We start from the raw sequence: 13,322 nt of genomic DNA on the forward strand, positions 1-13,322 counted from the left end.
GAAACATAAGCCAAGTTTGTGTTTTCAGACAACTGTCCAAACAGCCCTGGCATACACACCCTACAGGCTCAGACCCCTGGAGCCAAACCTGACGACTGTGCTTGCCCTCTCCAAGGGAATTGTATGTCTCCATTCCAATGGCCACAACCCTACTAAGAGGATAAACCTCCAAAGTCCCTGAGGCCATCCCAATATTTGTGGCTTCCCAGGACAAACAGGGGCAATCTGGGCCCATCTGAGTACCTACCGGCACTCAGACCCGTAGACTGATGTCCCCAGATGTAAAAAGGAATGAACAGGCCCCTAGGCACCTATCGGATCCATTGCTTTGGTTTCCAGGCATCTCTCCTCAGAGGCCTGGATTTCAATAACAGCATATGGCTGTTTCTTGACTCACCCATCAGAACAAATCTCATCTACACATAGGAACCTTGCACGATGGAGCTGTGTGAAAGCCTCTTTTTAGGAGAACCCTTCAGGGCCCCAGTGCCACCGCTTCATTCCAAGGTCTCCATAGACACAAAATCATATTAGTACACATCCACGGGAGAGTCCATTTCAACTCAGCCTCCTTGGTTGCTCCCCCAGATCCAGCAGATCTATCCTGTCTTGTTGCTTGGAGACAATTGGAAAGTGAGGTGGTCTACCCAGCCATCCATCCTTATAACCCTTCTCGTAATCATTGTCCTGGAGCCAACCAACAGGTCTCAATTGTTGCAGAAGAATCTTTGCAGTTGGGAGCTTCTCACAACTCCCATCGTGGGAAAAGCTCCATGGCCTCGTGATCCACTCCCCCCTTCAAAAAGGGGCCATCAGGGACAGAATGTCCAACCTGAGAGATCGTCTGATCCTCGCCCTCACTTCAGATGCAAGAGATCTCGATTCAGGTCTGTAGATTGTGCCTGCCATATCCTCACCCAGAAAACTAGGCCTAGCTTGGGTTCTCAGACTTCCGTCCTCAGACTACTGGCCCACAAGCCCTCCAGTTTGGCAATCCAGAACTACAATGTAGCACTCTACCTGCCCTCCAGAAGAAAAACATTGCCCTCTGGGGCTACCCAGAAAACCTAAATGAGGATCAACCTGCACGCCATTCGGCTGTACCACAAATATATAGGCTGACCTGGGCACTAAGCCCTTTCTGGCACACCCTGAGCCTGGACCACCAGGCCACACCCAAACAGCTGGCCGCACACTGAGCACATTGGACCCGTCATGGCCTTAGGTCGTCATCTCTTCCCTATCTCAGTTTTCTGGCTTCAGAACCTAGACCTTATCTCCAATCACTGCCCAGGGGTGACTGTGATGCAGAAATCAGAACTTTTCCTTACCCATGGCAAGAAACCTTGTGGTTGGCATGTTTTCCAACGTTCAGTGTAGGAGAAACCAGCATTCACTCTGAGGCCCCGCCCATTCTTGAGTGCGATGAGGGCATAAACACGCATTGTGACCCTCAGCGTGATTCCTGTCCTCTAGTACGTCCTCTCAGTGACTGGACCATTAGATGTAATAATGGGTTTGACATGTCCCAAGGCCCCAATATTTTACCAGATTTCTGGTTGTCCAGTCGCCCCTCCCCAGGGCTCTACTCTGGAATCCCCCATTTGGTGGGACACATGAGGTTGAAAAACAAAACAAAACAAATCAACAACAATAGAACAACGGACTTCTTCCATCCCACAGAATGACCCCAAACTCTTTGGCCGGGGCCAAACCCCCAGAGAGTAAGACTCGTCCATTTCCCATGACGTCACCCAGAAATTTCACGACCATGAGTGACACGATATCCAGAGATAAAAACTTGAGCAAGAGCCTCCCACTCGCCCTTTTTTCATATCCCAAAGCATTCTCCTCATGGTCTGTAGATCAGTCATGCCATGCCTATGACCCGAAACACAACCCGAGTTTGTGTTTTCAGACAACTGTCCAAACAGCCCTGGCCTACACACCCTACAGGCTCAGGCCCCTGGAGCCAAACCTGACGACTGTGCTTGCCCTCTCCAAGGGAATTGTATGTACCCACTACATTGGCCACAACACTACTAATAGGATAAACCTTCAAAGTCCCTGAGGCCATCACAATTATTGTGGCTTCCCAGGACAAACAGGGGCAATCTGGGCCCATCTGAGCACCTACCGGCACTCAGACCCATAGACTGATGGCCCCAGAGGTAAAAAGGAACTAACAGGACCCTAGGCACCTATCGGATCCATTGCTTTGGTTTCCAGGCATCTCTCCTCAGAGGCCTGGATTTCAATAACAGCATATGGCTGTTTCTTGACTCACCCATCAGAACAAATTTCATCTACACATGGGAAACTTGCACGATGGAGCTGTGTGAAAGCCTCTCTTTAGGAGAACCCTTCAGGGCCCCAGGCTTCATTCCAAGGTCTCCATAGACACAAAATCATATTAGGACACATCCACGGGAGAGTCCATTTCAACTCCACCTCCACAGTTGCTCTCCAAGATCCAGCAGATCTAACCTGTCTTGTTGCTTGGAGAAAATTGGAATGCGAGGTGGCCTACCCAGCCATCCCTCCTTAGAACCCTGCTCGGAATAGTTGTCCTAGAGCCAACCAACAGGTCTCAATTGTCCTGCAGAAAAATCTTTGCAGTTGGGAGCTTCTCACAACTCGCATCGTGGGAAAACCCCCAAGGCCTCGTGATCCACCCCCCCTTAAAGTGGGGGCCATCAGGGACAGAATGTCCAACCTGAACGATCGTCTGATCCTTGCCCTGACTTCAGATGCACGAGATCTCGATTCAGGTCTGTAGATTGTGCCTGCCATATCCTCACCCAGAAACCTAGGCCTAGCTTGGGTTCTCAGACTTCCGTCCTCAGACTACTGGCCCATAAGCCCTCCAGTTTGGCAAACCAGAACTACAATGCAGCATTCTGCCTGCCCTCAAGAAGAAAAACATTGCCCTCTAGGGCTACCCAGAAACCACAAATGAGGATCAACCTGCATGCCATTTGGCTGTACCCTAAATACATAGGCTGACCTGGGCACTAATGCCCTTTCTGACACAGCCTGAGCCTGGAACTCCAGGCCCCACCCAGACAGCTGGCCGCACACTGAGCACATTGGACCCGTCATGGCCTTAGGTCGTCATCTCTTCTCAACCACGGTTTCAGGCTTCAGAACCTAGACCTTATCTCCAATCACCGCCCGGGTTTGAAAATGATGCAGGAATCAGAACTCTTTCCCCGTGGCAAGAAACCTTGTGGTCGGCATGTTATCCAAGGTTCAGTGTACTTGAAACTAGTGTGGCCCATGAGGCCTCGCCCATGCTTGCGGGCCACATTGGTCACAAACACACATTGTGACACTCAGCCTGAGCCCAGTCCTCAGGTAAGGCCTCTCAGTGGCTGGATGGAGAGACAGCATATTGGACTTGCCATGCCCCTAGGCCCCAATTTTTAACAATTGTTCGGCATGTCCCTTCACTCTTCCCCAGGGCTCTGCTTTGGAATTCCTCTTTTGGTGGGACACCTGAGGTAACAAACCTGAAAGGAGTCCTCCCATCGCAAAGATTGGCTAAAAACATTTGGGATCGGGCCAAATCCACAGAGAGCAAGATTCGTCGATGGCCGATGACGCCTCCCCAACATTCCACAGCCATCCCTGATACACAATCCAGGGACAAAAGCCTGAGCATGCGCCGTAGACTCGCTCATTCTTTATATCCTGAAGAGTTCTTCCGATACGAACCTACACGGCACTCAAAGGCACCCAAAATATATAGTCTAACCTGGGCACTAATGCACTGTCTGACAACTTGAGCCCGGACCTCGTGACCAACCCCCAGACAGCTGACAGCACAGTGAGCACATCAGACCCGCCATGGCCTTAGGTCATCATCTCTTCCCTACCTCAGTTTCCGGCTTCAGAACCTAGACCTTATCTCCAATCACTGCCCAGGGGTGACTGTGATGCAGAAATCAGAACTCTTACTTACCCATGGCAAGAAACCTTGTGGTTGGCATGTTGTCCATCGTTCAGTGTAGGAGAAACCAGCATTCACCCTGAGGCCCCGCCCATCCTTGAGTTCGACGAGGACATATACACGCATTGTGACCCTCAGCGTGAGTCCTGTCCTCTAGTACGTCCTCTCAGTGGCTGGACCATTAGATGTCATAATGGGCTTGACATGTCCCTAGGCCCCAATTTTTAACCAGATTTCTGGTTGTCCAGTCGCCCCTCCCCAGGGCTCTACTCTGGAATCCCTCATTTGGTGGGACACCTGAGGTTGAAAAACAAAACAAAATAAATCAACAACAACAGAACAACGTACTCGTCCATTTCCCATGAAGTCACCCCCAAATTTCACGACCATGTGTGACACGATATCCAGAAAAAAAAACTTGAGCAAGAGCCTCACACTTTTTTCATATCCCGAATTCTCCTCTTGGTCTGTAGATCAGTCCTGCCATACCTATGACCCGAAACATAAGCCGAGTTTCTGTTTTCAGACAACTGTCCAAACAGCCCTGGCCTACACACCCTACAGGCTTAGGCCCCTGGAGCCAAGTTGAGGACTGTATATGCTCTCTCCAAGGGAATTCTGTGTGCCCATTCCAATGGCCACAACGCTACTAATAGGATAAACCTCCAAATTCCCTGAGGCCATCCCAATAGTGGTGGCTTCCCAGGAAAAACAGGAGCAATCTGAGCCCATCTGTGAACCTACCTGCACTCAGACTTGTATACTGATATCCCCAGAGGTAAAAAGGAACGAACAGGCCCCTAGGCCCTAATCGGATCCATTGCTTTGGTTTCCAGGCATCTCTCCTCAGATGCCTGGATTTCAATACCAGCATATGGCTGTTTCTTGACTCACCCATCAGAACAAATCTCATCTACACATGGGAAACTTGCAAGGGGGAGCGATGTCAAAGCCTCTGTTTAGGAGAACCCTTCATGGCCCCAGTTACCGCGTCATTCCAAGGTATACATAGACACAAAAACACATTAGGACCCATCCACAGGAGAGTCAATTTCAACTCAGCGTATTCGGTTGCTCCGCGAGATCCAGCAGATCTAACTTGTCTTGTTGCTAGGAGACAATTGGAATGCGAAGTGGGCTACCCAGCCATCAATCCATAGAACCCGCTCGGAATCGTTAGCCTGGAGCCAACCAAAAGGTCTCAATTGTCCTGCAGAAGAATCTTTGTAGTTGGGAGCTTCTCACAACTCCCATCGTGAGAAAACACCCATGGCCTCGTATTCCCCGCCCCCTTCATGAAGTGGCCCTCAGGGACATAAGGTCCAACCTGAGCAATCGTCTGATCCTCACCCTGACTTCAGATGCACGAGATCTCGGTTCAGATCTGTAGATTGTGCCTGCCATATCCTCACCCAGAAACCTAAGCCTAGCTTATGTCCTCAGACTTCCATCCTCAGACTAATGGCCCACAAGCCCTCCAGTTTGGCAATCCAGAATTATAATGCAGCACTCTGCCTGCCCTCCAGAAGAAAAACATTGCCTTCTGGGGCTACCCAGAAACCCCCAATGAAGATCAACCTGCACATCACTTGGCTGTACCCAAAATATATAGGCTGACCTGGGCAATAATGCCCTTTCTGACAGAGGCTGAGCCTGGACCTCCTGGCCCCACCCATACAGCTGGCCGCTCACTGAGCACATCGGACCAGCCATTGCCTTAGGTCGTTATATCTTCCTAGCCTCGGTTTTCAGGATTTAGAACCTAGACCTTATCTCCAATCACTGTCCATGTTTGAAAATGATGCAGAAATCAGAACTCTTTCCCGATGGCAAGAAACCTTGTGGTAGGCTTGTTGTATAATATTCAGTGTAGTGGATACCAGTTTGTCCAATGAGGCCCCGCCATTGCTCGCGGGTCACATAGGTGGCAAACTCACATTGTGACCCTAAGCCTTAACCCAGTCCTCAGGTAAGGCCTCTCAGTGGCTGGATGAAGAGACAGCATATTGGGCTTGCCATGCCCATAGGCCCCAATTTTTAACAATAGTTCGGGTTGTCCCTTCACTCTTCCCAGGGCTCTGCTTTGGAACTCCTCTTTTGGTGGGACACCTGAGGTAACAACCCTGAAAGGAGTACTCCATCCAACAGATTGACGAAAAACAATTGGGATTGGGCCAAATCCACAGAGAGCAAGATTCGTCCATGGCCCATGAGGCCTCCTCGACATTCCACGGCCATCGCTGATTCAAAATCCAGAGACAAAAGCCTAAGCAAGTGCCTCAGACTCGCACTATCATCATATCCTGAAGATTCGCACTATCTTCATATCCTGAAGATGTCTTTTCATGGTTTGTAGATCGGGCCTGCCATACCTATGTCCCCAAACATAAGCTGAGTTTGTGTTTTCAGACTTCTGTCCTCAAAGTCCTGGGCCACATACCCTCCAGGCTGGGGACCCTGGAGCCACACATTAGGACTGTGCCTACCCAATCCATGGGAATTCTGCCCATTCCATTGTCCAAAATCGTACAAATTAGGATAACCCTCCAAATTCCCTGAGGCCATCCCAATAGTATATGTTGCCCGGGACAAAAAAGGTCAGTCTGTCACCAGCTGAGCATCTACCTCCACTCATACCCTAGATGGATGTCCCCAGAGAAGAAGATTGAACCAGACATGACCCTAGGCCAAAATCGGATCCATTGCTTTGGTTTACAGGCATGTCTCCTCAAAACCCTGGATTCCAATACCAGCATTTGGGTTTTCCTGGGGCACCCATCAGAACAAACCTCGTCTCCACAAGGAAACTTGTGCATGGGAGCTATGTCAAAAGCTGAGGATAATACTTCAGGGTCCCGGTGCCACCGCCCCATTTAAAGGCCCTCATGGACACAAACACACATTAGACCCATCCTCAGGAAAGTCCATTTCAACTCAGCCACCCCGGTTGCTCCCGCAGAGCCATCAGATCTAAACTGTCTTGTCGCTAGGAGACAATTGGAATGCGAGTCGGGCTTCCCAGGCATCCATCCTCGAACGTTGGTCTGGACTCATCCATATGGGATGTCCTGGAGCTGTCCAACAGGTCTCAATTGTCCCGCAGAAGGAATCCTTGGAGGGGGCATCCCACCACTCCCAATGTGGGAAAACCTCCAAGGCCTCGAGAATCCGCTCCCTTCATGAAGGGGCCGTCATGAACAGAAAATCCAAGGTGAGCCAACCTCTGATCCTCGCTCTGACTTCAGATGCATGAGATATTGCTTCACATCTTCAGGAGGTACATGCTGTGCCCTCGCCCTGAATCCCAAGTCTAGCTTGTGTTCTCAGACTTCCATCCTCACACTCCTGGCCCCAAAGCCCACAAGTTTGGCAATTCCGGACCATCATTGCAGCACTCTGCCTGCCCTCTAGAAAAAATATATTGCCTAAAGAGCTGTCCGGGCACATTAAATGAGAATAAACCTACACGGCACTCGAATGCACCCAAAATATATAGTCTAACCTGGGCACTAATGCACTGTCTGACAATCGGAGCCCGGACCTCGTGACCAACACTCAGACAGCTGACCGCACACTGAGCACATCAGACCCGCCATGGCCTTAGGTCATCATCTCTTGCCTACCTCAGTTTTCAGGCTTCAGAACCTAGACCTTATCTCCAATCAATGCCCAGGGGTGACTGTGATGCAGAAATCAGAACTCTTTCTTACCCATGGCAAGAAACCTTGTGGTTGGCATGTTGTCCAACGTTCAGTGTAGGAGAAACCAGCATTCACCCTGAGGCCCCGCCCATTCTTGAGTGCGACGAGGGCATAAACACGCATTGTGACCCTCAGCGTGAGTCCTGTCCTCTAGTACATCCTCTCAGTGGCTGGACCATTACATGTCATAATGGGCTTGACATGTCCCTAGCCCCAATTTTTAACCAGATTTCTGGTTGTCCAGTCGCCCCTCCCCAGGGCTCTACTCAGGAATCCCTCATTTGGTGACACTGAGGTTGAAAAACAAAACAAAAGAAATAAACTGTTTTCAGACAACTGTCCAAACAGCCCTGGCCTACACACCCTACAGGCTCAGGCCCCTGGAGCCAAACATGAAGACTGTGCTTGCCTCTCCAAAGGAATTGTATGTGCCCATTACAATGGCCACAACCCTACTAATAGGATAAACCTCCAAAGTCCCTGAGGCCATCCCAATATTTGAGGCTTTCCAGGACAAACAGGGGCAATCTGGGCCCATCTGAGCACCTACCGGCACTCAGACCCGTAGACTGATGTCCCCAGAGGTAAAAAGGAACGAACAGGCCCATAGGCACCTATCGGATCCATTGCTTTGGTTTCCAGGCATCTCTCCTTAGAGATCCTTATAACCCTTAGAACCCTGCTCTTGCGTCGTTCCTTATGGGACATCCTTGAGCCATCGAAAAGGTCTCGACTGTCCCACAGGAGTACTTGTGCATGGATCACCTCACAACTCATATCATGGAAAGCTTCCAAGGTCACATGATGCCCCCAATCTTCATGAAGGCGGATCATGGAAAGAAACTCCACCCTGACCCAACAGCTGATCTTCGCCTTGACTTCAGATGCACGAGATCTTGTTTAAGCTCTTCAGAGTGTACCTGCTGTGCCCTCACCGCAAATCTAAGCATAGCTAAAGTTCTCAGACTTCCGTCCTCACTCTCCTGGACCACACGCCCTCCATTTTGGGATTTCCGATGACACAGTGCTGCACTCTGCCTGCCCTCTAGAAGAAAAACGTTGCCCTATCGGTCTACCCAGAAACCTCAAATGAGGATAAACCTGCATGCCACTCAACTGTACACCAATTATATAGTCTAGCCTGTGCACTAATGCCCTGTCTGACACAACCTGAGGCCTGAATTCCCAACCGACACCCAGACAGCTTGCCGTACACTGAGAACATCTGAACCGCCTTGGCCGTAGGTTGCCATCTCTTTCCAACCTGGTTTTCAGGCTACAGAAACCTAGACCTTATCTCTACTCATTTCCCATGGGTGAACGTGATGCAGAAATCATAACTCCTCATTCCCTCTCGCCAGAATCTTGTGGTTGGCATCTTATCCAAAGTTCAGTGTAGGACCCCTGTAGGGCCTACAGGAGTAGTAGTAGGGCCCCTGAGGGTAGTGTAGGGTCCCTGAGGCCCTGCCCATTCTTAAGAGATGCGGTGGGCACAAACACACATTGGGACCCTCAGTTTGAGCCCTGTCCTCAAGTAAAGCCTCTCAGTGGCTGGACCATGAGCCCGCATATGGGGCCTGCCATGCCTCAAGTCACCCAATCTTAACCAGAGGTAGAGACATCTAGTCACCCCTACTCAGGGCTCTGCTCTGGAATCCCTCTTTGGTGGGACATTTGAGGTAAGTAAACACAGAAAGGATTCCTCCCACCCACAGAATGACCCCAATCACTTGGGATCAGGCCATCCCCAGAGAGAAAGACTCCTCCATGGCCCATGAGGCCAGCCCGACATTCCACGGCCACTATTGACACAAAATCCAGAGACATAAGCCTCACCCTTAGGTCATAGCCCAAAAAATTCTCCTCATAGTCTGTAGATCGGGCCTGCCATACCTACGTCCCCAAACCGTGTTTTCAGACTTCTATCCTGACATCCCTGTCCCACACACCCTCCAGGCTGAGGCCCCTGGAGCCACAACTCAGGACTGGGCCTGCCCTCTCCAAGGAAATTCTTCCCATTCCATTGGACACAACCCTACAGATTAGGAGAAACCTCCAAAGTCCCAGAGGCCATTCCAATAGTGTAGGCCGCCCAGTACAAAGAGGGTTGATCTCTCTCAAGCTGAGCAACGACCTCAACTCACCCGTAGACAGATATCCCAAGAGAAAGGTATTAAACTGGACAGGCCCCTAGAACGTAATTGGTTCCATTGCTTTTGTTTCTAAGCATCTCTCCTCAGAGGCCTGTTTTCCAATACCAGCATATGGGGGATTCCAGAGATACCAATCAGAACAAATCTTGTCTCCACATGGGAAACTTATCCTTTGGAGCTCTGTAAAAACCTCCAGTTAGGAGAAAGCTTCAGGTAACCGGAGCCACCGCCCTATTCCCAGGTCTCCATGGACACAAACCCGCATTATGACCATTCGGCAGGAGAGTACATTTCAACTCAGCCCCGTTGATTACTCCCCCAGAGCCAGTATATCAAACCTGCCTTGTCGCTAGGAGACAACTTGAATGCAAAGCAGACTCTCTAGGCATCCATCGTTGGAATCCTGCTCTGGCGCCGTTCCATATGGGATGTCCTGGGAGCCTTCCAACAGGTCTTGACTGTCCTGCAGAAGGAATCCTTGCAGATTGGAGCATCTCACAACTCCTATCGTGGGAACACCTACATGGCCTCATGAGATGCTCCCCTTTATAAAGGGGCCATCATGGACAGAAACTCCAACCTGAGCCAACTTCTGATCCATTGCTTTGGTTTCTATGTATCTCTCCTCAGAGGCCTGGTTTCCAATATCAGAATATGGGGGTTTCCTAAGGAAACAATCAGAACAGATCTCATCTCCACATGAGAAACTTGCTCTTTGGAGCTGTGTCAATACCTCAGGTTAGGAGGATCCTTCAGGGCGCTGGCATCATGGCCCAATTCCAAGGTCTCCAAGGACACAAACTTACATTATGATCCATCCTCAGGAGCGTCCATTTCAAATCAGCCCCCTCGGCTGCTCACCCAGAGCCAGCAGATCAAACCTGCCTTGTCACTAGGAGACAGTTGGAATGCGAGGTGGGCTGCCCAGGCATCCATCCTTAGAACCCTGCTCTGGAGAATTTCTTTAAGGGACGTCTTGAATCCAACCAACCTGTCTTGACTGTCTCGCAGAATGAATCCTTGTGGTTTGAAGCATCACACAATCCCACTGTGAGAAAACCTCCATTTCCTCATGATGCCCCACACCTTCATACATGGGCCATCATGGACAGAAACTCCATCCTAAGCCAAAGTCTGATCCGCGCCCTGAATTCAGAAGCACGAGATCTCGATTCAGCACTTGAGAGTGTGCCTGCTGTGCCCTCGCCCCGAAACCGAAGCCTAACTTGTGTTCTCAGACTTCCGTCTTCACAATCCTGGCCACACCCCTCCAGTTTGGCAATTCTGGAGACACAATGCAGCACTCTGCCTGCCCTCCAGAAGAAAAATGTTGCCCTATAGGGCTAACCAGAAACGCCAAATGAGTAACAACCTGCATGTCACTCGACCATACCCCAATTATACAATCTAGCCTGTGCACTAAAGCCCTGTGTTACACAGCCTGAAGGCAGACCTCCAGTCCAACACCCAGACAGCTGGCCGTACACTGAGCATATCAAACCCACAATGGCTTTCGGCCATCATCTCTACCCAACCTCAGTTTTCACCTTCAGAACCTAGACCTTATCTCCACTCACTGCTCAGGGGTGAACGTGATACAAGAATCAGAACTTCTCCTTCGCCATGGCAAGAAACCTTGTGGTTGGCATGTTGTCCAACGTTCATTGTAGGAGAAAGCAGCATGGACTATGAGGCCCCACCTATCCCTGAGGGCTACAATTTGCACAAACACACCTTGTGACACTCAGCGTGAGCCCTATCCTCATGTAAAGCCTCTTAGTGACTGGAACAACAGCCCACATATGGGGCTTGCCAAGCCCCTAGTCTCCCAATCTCAACCAGAGTTAGAGATGTCTAGTCACCCCTACTCAGGACACTGCTCTGGAATCCCTCTTTGGTGGGACACCTGAGGTAAAAAAAATAAAATACAGAAAGGACTCTTCCCATCCACAGAATGATTCCAACCACTTGGGATCAGGCCAAATCACCAGAGAAAGACTTGTCCATGGCCCTTGAGGACACCCCGACATTCCACGGCCACCGTAGGCACAAAATCCAGAGACAAAAGCCTGAACAAACGCCACATACTCGCCCTTTGTTCATAGCCCGGAAAATTCTCACGGTCTGTAGATCGAGCCTTCATACATACATCCCCAAACCTAAGCTGAGTTTGTGTTTTCAGACTTCTGTCCCCACAGTCCTGGCCCACACACCATCCAAGCTGGGGCCCCTGGAGCCGCACCTGAGGACTGTGGCTTCCTTCTCCAGGGGAATTCTGCCATTTCCAAATCTTCATGGCCCCTTGAGACGCTCCACTTTATAAAGGGGCCATCATGGACAGAAACTCCAACCTGAGCAAATGTCTGATATTCGCCCTGGCTTCAGGTGCATGAGATCTTGATTCAGGTGTGCAGAGTGTGCCTTCTGTGCCCTCACACCAAAAAATAAGCCTAGCTTGTGTTCTCAGATTACCGTCCTCACACCCCTGGCCCAAAAGCCCTACAATTTGGCAATACTGGGGCCACAATGCAGCACTCTGCCTGCCCTCCAGAAGAAAAACATTGCCTTATGGAGCTACCTAGAAACCCGAATGAGGATCAACTGAACGCCACTCGACTGCACCCCAAATATACAGTCTACCCTGTCTAATGCCCTGTCTGACACAGCATGAGCCCACAGCTCCAGACCTATGCTCAACAGCTAGCCACACACTGAGCTCATTGTACCCATCAGGTCCTTAGGTCTTCATCTCTTCCCAACCTCGGTTTTCGGGTTTCAGAACCTAGACCTAAACTCCAATCACTGTCCAGGGGTGAACGTGATGCAGAAATCACAACTCTTCCTTCGCCATGGCCGGAAACCTTGTGGTTGGCATATTCTCCAACGTTCAGTGTAGGAGAATCCAGCGTGGCCCATGAGGCCCTTCCCATGCTTGAGGGCCTTGTTGGGCACAAATAGGCATTGTGACCCTCAGCATGAGCCCTGTCCTCAAGGAAGACCTCTCAGTGTATGAATCAAGAGCCCACCTATTGGTCTTGCCATGCCCCTAGGCCCCCAAACTTAAACAGAGTTGGGGTTATCCAGTTGTCCCTCCCAAGGACTCTTCTCTGGAATCCCTCTTTTATTGGCACACATGAGGTACATAAAATAAAATAAAAAACAGAAAGGACTCCTCCCATCCCACAGAATGTACCTAAACTCTTGGGATTGGGTGAAATCCTCAGAGAAGGAAAGCCGTCCACAACCCATGAGGCCACGCCAGCATTGGACCCACATTGTTGACACAAATCCAGAGACAAAACCTGAGCAAGCACCTCAAACTCACCCTTTTTCATATCCGGAAGTGTTATCACGGTCTGTAGATTGGGCGTGCCATACCTATGTCCCCAATCCTAAGCGGAATTTGTGTTTTCAGACTTCTGTCCCCACAGGCCTGGCCCACACACCCTCAAGGCTGGGCCCCTAGAGCCAAACTCAGAACTGTGCCTGCCCTCTCCAGGGGATTTCTGCCCATTC

Source organism: Mustela lutreola, chromosome 5, assembly GCF_030435805.1.
Source record: "Mustela lutreola isolate mMusLut2 chromosome 5, mMusLut2.pri, whole genome shotgun sequence".
In the NCBI taxonomy this organism is placed as follows: Eukaryota; Metazoa; Chordata; class Mammalia; order Carnivora; family Mustelidae; genus Mustela; species Mustela lutreola.